The 8534-nt window shown below is 40.7% G+C and overlaps 1 non-coding gene across 1 annotated transcript; it reads left to right on the top strand.

The window, feature by feature from the left end:
• Positions 1-4015: 4015 nt before the first annotated feature.
• Positions 4016-4134, top strand: LOC138693882 (5S ribosomal RNA). The gene has a single exon (XR_011330567.1). It is a non-coding gene; the product is annotated as a 5S ribosomal RNA (ribosomal RNA).
• The last annotated feature ends 4400 nt before the right edge of the window (positions 4135-8534 follow it).

Raw genomic sequence — 8534 nt, 5'->3', positions numbered from 1 at the left:
TTAGGTCACCGAGTATTAATGCTTTGTGGTAGGAGTTAAGGTAGGTGAAGAGGTCCAGTGGAAAATCGTGAGAGGGTGGGAGGTATATTGCAGTGATGAAAATAGGGAAGTTCCGAATATGTATTTTTATGGTAAGATGTTCAGAGTTGTTAAACTGGGGGGGATTTTTATGGAGGGAACAGGGGAGATCGTCTTTACACAGTATAGCGACACCACCGCCGCGTCGGTTTCTGTCCTTCCTGTATATTGTGTAACCGGGCATGGTGAACCTGTCTGATTTGTTGAGGTGAGTCTCGTTAAGGGTGAGTATGTCCGGGTTTATGTCATTACACAGTTGTGTAAGTTCAGCTCTGCTGCTGTAGAGGTGACGAATGTTACTATGTACTATGGTCAGGTCACGTCTGATGTCCAGTACTGTCATTCTGTTAACAGTCAATGTTAGTGATGGAGTTTGCCAGCGATGTCAGTTGTTCCTGCAGCGGCTGCAGCGAGATTTTAATTTGGTTATTGACAAAATGGTGGATCATACGTTTGTGGAAGACTCTACGGGCTGATTGGTTGGCAGTTTTGAGAGTTGTTTTTCTGAGAGTGGGTTTTGAGTTTGTGGTTAACATGGATACGGTGAATATTGCTAATTGCTCCTGGATTTCATTAAGCCGCTTCTCTATATAGTTTTCTGCGATCACAAGGGCTTCCGTGATATATTTTGCAATCTCAGATTTAGGAACGGTCTGGGTGCTAGAAGTTGTGTTACTATCTAGGTTGTCGTTTTGTGGTACTTCAGTCGTAGTGGTGCCTGCTTGGGAAATACCATTAGTTGCGGCTTTTGCGTAATTCATTGTAGTTGGGAGCGCAGGAAAAATTTCGGAAGGTTTCTTGATACTGGCTGGAGTCGGGAGGGGTTGTATTGGTATGTGTGTGGTGGGTTCGTTGGCAGCGTCAGATTTAGGGAACTGGGGACATCTAGCTTGGCCTGTATAGTGCGTGTCAGACATACAGGTGGCACAGAATTTAAGATTGTCTGTAGATTTATGAAGGCACAGTTGTGGGTTTTTACCACAGCTGAAGCACACTTTGTTTGCCGTGCAGTTCGTTGCGGTGTGGCCAAACTTGGCGCAATTTAGGCAGGGGCGGTGGAACGTGGTTTCCCGCGAGGGTTCCACCTGGTAGTTTCTCCCCATAATGTGTATTCCAGCTAGCAATTGTTCTGCCGTTGCAGAGTCTTCCACAAAGATACGAATTAAGGGGGTTTCCTTATTGGTGGCTGCAGAAATAATGCGGTGCAGCCTCGTGACCTTGAGTTTCTGATGGTTAAATTCCTCAGCGAGGTCACTAATAGGTATTTCCAAGGCTACACCTTTCATCACCACACTTATTTCCTTGTTTCTCTGAGGTCGTGGTTTCGGGGTGTCTGTGGAAAAGATGGAGAGTTCTGCGTTGGGTCCGAATGCTGTGGTTGGTATTTTTTGTATGAATGACTCGGCTTCAAATAGGCTTTGGAAATTAAGTGTGGTGGTGAGTGTGGTGGGTGCCCAGAAAATGCGAGGTACTTGTGTTGTGACTCCATATTGTCGCATTAATCTGTTAATGTAGAAAGGATTATTCCCATTTACACTGTGGTTTTTAATTTTGACAGCAATTTTGGTGACAGTGGCGTTTTGGGTTTCAGGATGGTTAGGTTGTAGATTTGTGGTATCAGCTATTAATTTAGATCTCTTGGGTTTTGAGGGTACAGTTTGCCACTCTCCCTCTGATGTGCTATTGCGGATATTTTCGGTGGTTTGTGTAATGGTATGGGAAGTGGTATTTCTTTCGGGGAGGATGTTAGTGGTTGTAGGATGATCCGATAGGTTCACTGAAGTTGTGGGATTGGTTACGGCAACCGACGTACCTGGGGTAGGGAGCCATGGTGGGGTTTTCGTTGCCTTTGGAAAGGGGCAGAATTTTGCTTTAGGGCCAAAATTGGTGGGAGTGTATTTGTCACAAAATTTTCGCAACTGTTCTCTCGATACGAAGGTAAATGCTCTGTCTGTGGGACCGAATCTAAGAATGGTGAAAGACAGATCTTCATCCAGGGAGAAGGCTGTCAATGATTTTGGGAGTGCGTTTCGTATTAGAACAGATCGGTTGGATTCATGTACGGACCAGGAGTTTAGAATTTCAAGGGGAAGGTTGTCTGTGGAGTAGGTTTGCAGCGCTGGCTTACCATCATGTTGTGGATCCTTGCTGTTATCCTTGGAACTGTTCTCTGGGATGCTGTTGTTGTCGGTTGTTTTCTTGGACGAGTTTCTTGATGATCTGGCTGGTTTCCTTTTAAAGGGGAAATCGTTGAGGGTGATATGCTTGGGATGGAGGAAGATTGTTGATTGGTTATCTGGTATGGCCGGTTGGGTTGATGTACTTGGTTTTACTGTGTAGGTGGTAGGTTTGTTAAGAATAGAGGTCTTCATGATGGGGGAATTGGATGGATCTTCGGGATATGGGGTTTCGCACTTAGCACATTCTTCCATGATTATTCATCGGTAGGATGAGCACAGTACACTAGCACCACACTAGAGATGTTAACACTTGAGGAGTTCACTCACGGCAATAGCACAAAACACACAGCCTAGCAGGTTAAGTCACTTGAGTACGGCTTAGCTCGCACAATTAATCACTGATCAGTGACCACACTGTAGAGGTTTCTCCGTAACTACATCATTACAGAAAAGTACACACACACGAACACTGAATAGAATTACACACTGTTCCGGTTTCTCACTCGACGAGCACCATGCCCCCCAAAGCTTCCGGAAAGGCTGCCAAGAAGGCCGGCAAGGCCCAGAAGAATATTTCGAAGGGCGATAAGAAGAAGAAGCGCAAGAGGAAGGAGAGCTACGCCATTTACATCTACAAGGTTCTGAAACAAGTTCACCCAGACACGGGAATCAGTTCAAAGGCTATGAGCATCATGAACAGCTTCGTTAACGACATCTTCGAGCGCATCGCCGCGGAAGCTTCGCGGCTCGCGCATTACAACAAGCGGTCGACCATCACCAGTCGGGAGATCCAGACAGCCGTCCGTCTCCTGCTACCCGGTGAGCTGGCCAAGCACGCCGTCAGTGAAGGGACCAAGGCCGTCACAAAATACACTAGTTCCAAGTAAGCGGGAGTGCTTGCTAGGGAATCAGCAACCGGCCCTTTTAAGGGCCACAAGTTATTCATAACAGAGTAGATGAATGAAGAACAACAGCGGTTCCCACCGAGTGAAAATTTAAATAATCACCCCGATAACACTTCTAGGATAGATAATACATTATAGGCAGTCCATGGGAGACTTGGATCCACGAGGCAAATTCGTTTCCTTAATAGTTTCGTACGACTTATATGAGAGCGCGGTGTCATTCCTACTCACTTGGCAGCATTAATTGTTGAGGGAAAACAACTTAGAAGGTAACTTGTCGACCGCGGGCATAATCCTTCCGCAGGCCACTACTGAGAATCTGTGGACATACGGGTAATCTATCTTTATTGAAACTCGGGTTCATAACATACGACTGATACTTTATATATCTGTCACGTAATCCATCAAGAGACAAATGTCCCCCCCCCCCTAGTCAGTAGCGAGCTTCAGTCCATTCGTAGTAGCCGCCGGTGCAAGAAGTGAATTGAAGTTTGTGTGAAGTTCCGTAGTATGGCATGAAAATGATGTCGAAAATCCGACTACAGTTCCACAACCATGTGGTTGAAAGGAGGCTCCGCTGTTGAACAACAATCCACCTGTGGCTTAACTTAGAATGCCGACTAGCTGTTTTATTAATCCCGTGTCAATCCAGCAGTGTGTGACGTTGAAACGTAACCAAACTGCCGTTGATAGATAGATTTATCATCTATCCCAATGACATCCAACGAGCTTGGTAATTTAGGTACAGAGTCTAAGCAGGCAGTTTACGTGTGTGTGTGAGCGAGTGCAGGTTTTATCGAGTGCACCCCAATCCCATCGTCCTCAAGTGCCTACAGATTACGCAGTTTCATCGGCAACGGCCATACCATGTTGAAAATACCGGTTCTCGTCCGATCACCGAAGTCAAGCAACATTGGGCGTGGTCAGTACTTGGATGGGTGACCGCTTGGGAACACCACGTGCCGTTGGCGATTTTTTTTTTTACGTCACTATTTCCAGCGTGTTCTAATAAGACTTATGGGATATTATGTTCCCTTCCCTATTCCAGCTATAGCTTGGATGATGACGCCGCTGCATAATTGTAGAGTAATTGATAATTCTTAAGTACTTGCAGCTCCGTATTGAAACTTATGACTGGTAGCATATTCATATGAGACGGTTCACTTCTCTGCGTTTTCTCGAAGAAGGGAATATGTATTCAGGGGATTGTGAACGTACCTCGCGCTCTCCCTAGAAGTTAGAGACATTTTAGGTAAAGAATGTAATATACTGTACATATATGGCTAATTAAAATCCCATTAGTTACTACATTTCAGTGGGTAGTACAAATTCCATAATGAAAATATCTCTGTCCTAGTAGTTGTATCCTTTAAAGAAGCTCGTTGTTTTCCCATGATGAAGGGCAGAACTTGGTCGGTAGAAATTTAAACAGACTGCATTATCAGACCAGGCGTTATTTCAATATCAGCGTTTAGTTTAGGAAATATAGCAATAGCGGAGTTGGGAGAAGTAGTTATAGCATGTACAGTAAGTATAAACAGTTCGCTGTACTGTACAGTGAATATAAATATTTGAATGTACGATGGCAAAACATCAGACATACAGTACGTAGCTCACATATCTTAAAAAATAAATAAATAAAAATAAAGAAGACATTCTGAGGAGTGAGTGGAAAGTGCATATTATAATGAATATTTTTAACTCTCAGTTGACATTGAGAGAGAAAGCCATGCATCGGGGAACCGGTGACTGTTTTTGCGTTACCTTCTGCTATTGGCGTTGTTGGTTAGTAACGAATGAAAGAGGTAGGACGCGGAATCAAATGTCAAAAAACGATAGGGAAATAATAGTAACTGGTTGTATTTCGATCGAGCTCGGCGTGCTGATTCACCAGTGGGGTGTTTCACAAAGTTTACAATCTTTGGAAATTGTGAACTCTGTTTGTAAACTTCTGTTTCACAATCTTTGTTTGTAAAGGTGGACTGTACAAAGGAAATCAAATCTTTACGAATGAAATTTTGCGCTCTTTACAAGTGATATGTTTGTTTCACAACGAAGGAGTAATTTTACAAACGTGTAAACTAAACTTTACTAGTGAAGTTAGCACATTTTCTACAGTAGCCCTGTTGAAATAGCTTCTAATTGTGAATGAAAAAAATAAACACATATGTATAAAATCAATTTTATAGTAACAGGGTACCATTAAGAATTACACTGAAGCAGTTGTGATGTTATTGAGTAGTTCTAGCGACTCAGACGAAGATTTTGCATTTAGGCCTAACGTAGAATTTTCCGGCCACGTTCGTATCATTGTACGAATATTAATGAAAGGTTTCGAATGAATCCCGCGCTATACTTCAGAATACCGCGTTAGTTCTTATATACGAGGAACGTATTTAATAAATACTCGCACTTAAAGAAGAAAAACTTTGCACCGAAAACCAATCACTTAATAATGCAATGTCGGCATTACTTACGCAGTATTCTGAAGTCGTTCCGAATCCCATTTCGCTGTAATCTCTCCTACAAGATATGGGACATCACATGCAACATCTGAAAGGGAAAAGTGGTGCCCTAACCACAAAGCGAGAACTGCATTGGTTGCATAGTAGCTCTCAGTTCCCTGCGTTAGCAGATAAGAACGGAATTTATAAGATTACAGTGTGCAAAAGTTCACACATGGTAGTTGATGTTGTTACAAGATTGAAAAAACTCGAGGCGGGTTATTGATCACCGAATGTGCTTACTCGGGCAAAGGATTTTTATGCTCCTCCTGCTGGGTTCCCTAATGTTGGCGAGGTTATGGATGAAACAATAAAATATACTGATGGACCAGCAGAGAGCGAAGTTGATTTTAATGGATGGACATGTTAGCTGCTCTATCAACTGCATATAACTACGTGGGTCAAATCCATTATTTATCAATTATTTGAATGAATTTCGCGCTAACTTTCGTCAGTTAAGTCGTAGGCTAATTAATGCATTGGTATGCTCGACCAATTGCATGCCGCGAAACTCCGTTGTCGCCGATGTAGCAAAATCTAAATAAAATATATATAAAAAAATATAAACATGTCCATCGATAGTTCTAAAATTACAGCTACTTTACCTCTGATCCTTAGTGATTTTTGTAAACTGTCGTTGGCGATTTTGTTCAACCAATTATGCGTATTTGTAAGTTTGTTTCGCCGATTTTGTAAAGTTCGTTAAAACATACAAGTGAATAAGATTGCATTGTGAAACACAGTTAACAAGCATATGTAATATTTCCGTTGTTAATTGTATATTGTTAATTTGTAATTTGTTAGCGTTGTGAAACATGCCCCCATTTACCTTTAGAGGTAATATCTACATTAATATTTAGTTAAAATTTAAAGAAATTTTAAACGAATGGAAGCTGCATTTTAATTCACCCCAAATTACTATGTTCCCTTTCAGATTATCAGCTGTTGTTGTTGTTGTCGTTGTTGTATTGTAAGTTCTCACTTATTGTTAGCTAGCCGTACCCGTTCGCTCCGCTCCACCTGTTAGAAATAAATATAAAGTAATTACATAATTAAAATAGGACGACTGATCCATGGAACAACTTTTACAACAGCGCAAGATAATCTGCTTCGCATATTACCCAATTTTTTTTTAGCACTGCATTTATTGCATATATATTTTATGTATTTTAACACGATTCAATTGAGCATAGTTAAAATATGAATTATTAAAATAATGGATTGCCAAGCTAAAGTACTATTACTGCATACTAAATCAATACACTCTCGTTGTTCGTTAATTCTCTGAGATTAAAATGCGTGTACATAAATATTATTTTAAGAAATACAGAAAACGAATGTACAAAATAGCCTATCAAATTTTCTGTGCATAAGAAGCTATTTTAATCTTACCTGTCCTCGATTTACTCAGACGTTACTGTAATAACATTATAGCATTATGTCCATCTAGAGAAACTACAGTTTCCAATGGTGAAATAATAACTAATTATACAAATCAGTTAATTTACGAGCTTGTGATATTACTTCATACAAACACAGAAACATTCCCTGTAGGCTATGTTTAATAGCTTTCGATTGTTTGTTGATGTCCAAGGCCCCTGTTTCGATTGTTGTTGTCCAAGGCCCCTTATAGACGAAGTCATTTGTTCTTAATTCATTGCACCGTCTTAGATAGCGTTATTTTAATTTTAAAACTCATTTATCTCATTAAATATCAGTCCTATCAAAATGTTGTAAAAAAATAAAACTTAACGGAAATCATTTTTAAAGGAACATCTGTTATGTAACATTTTTTCTCAAATATCAATAATAAGCGAGATATTTCGATTTATTTAATTAAGGCCCCCTTATAACCCCCCTTTTAAATAAAGTATTTCGAATGCCATATAGCCTAAAATCTAAGTTACAACAAACTTAATTTATATTCCAGTTTTCATATAAATCGGTTCAGCCATTATCGCGTGAAAAGGTAACAAACATACAGACAGACATACAAACAAAATTTTCAAAAATGCGATTTTCGGTTTCAGGGTGGTTAATTATATATGTTAGGACCAATTACTTTTGGAAAATCGAAACTTACCAGAAAAATTTCGGCTACAGATTTATTATTAGTATAGATAGTACGAGATACGACCGCAATTTTGTACGACTAGTGTAATGAAGGAATGCAAAAAATTATTTTGGAACTTTGCAATGTTAGTCTATCATTAAAATAAAATTAAATCTTAATTCGTCCCTTTTGCAGGAGTCTTCTTCATCCAGTATGTTGTTGGCTGATATGGAGGAGGAGGGGGGGGGGACATGCTCTAAAGGGATAAAATTTGCTTAGCAAATCGATATGGTGACTAACGCTTGCAATGCGTCATAGCTATAATTGTACTGCGCGGTAATTTCAGAGTAATAAGAGTTCAGTTCAGGGATCTGCTAATTTCTTCATATTGTGTTCGGCAATGGAATAGTACCGCAGTAGCATTAAGAGGTTTTTATAATTTGAACTGATATGTGCAGGTATATTGACCCCCCCCCTCCCACCGCTGGCCGACGCGGACTGCAATGACAACAGTAAGCCACACGTCATACGTAAGCCTTTCTTCTTCTTCTTCTTCTTTGCTCGCCTGGCAAATACAGTCTTGGATTTCACATATTCAATTTTTCACAGTCCCAACTCCCTTGCATGGACGTGTTTTCACGTACCTTTAAAGTTTCTCCTCTCATTCATTCAGTCTATTCGCAAGCCTGAGGGTTTTCCGTGGTTTTCCCTAAGGAGCTAAGACAAATGTAGGGATGAGCCCAGAAAGAAAAGGGCATTCACTTCCTTAGACCCTGGTAACTGCTCTTTCTAGAGGAAGGAGGAGGAGAAAGAA

The sequence above is a fragment of the Periplaneta americana genome, unplaced genomic scaffold, assembly GCF_040183065.1.
Source record: "Periplaneta americana isolate PAMFEO1 unplaced genomic scaffold, P.americana_PAMFEO1_priV1 scaffold_24, whole genome shotgun sequence".
In the NCBI taxonomy this organism is placed as follows: Eukaryota; Metazoa; Arthropoda; class Insecta; order Blattodea; family Blattidae; genus Periplaneta; species Periplaneta americana.
This window is presented reverse-complemented; position numbering and strand designations above follow the sequence as displayed.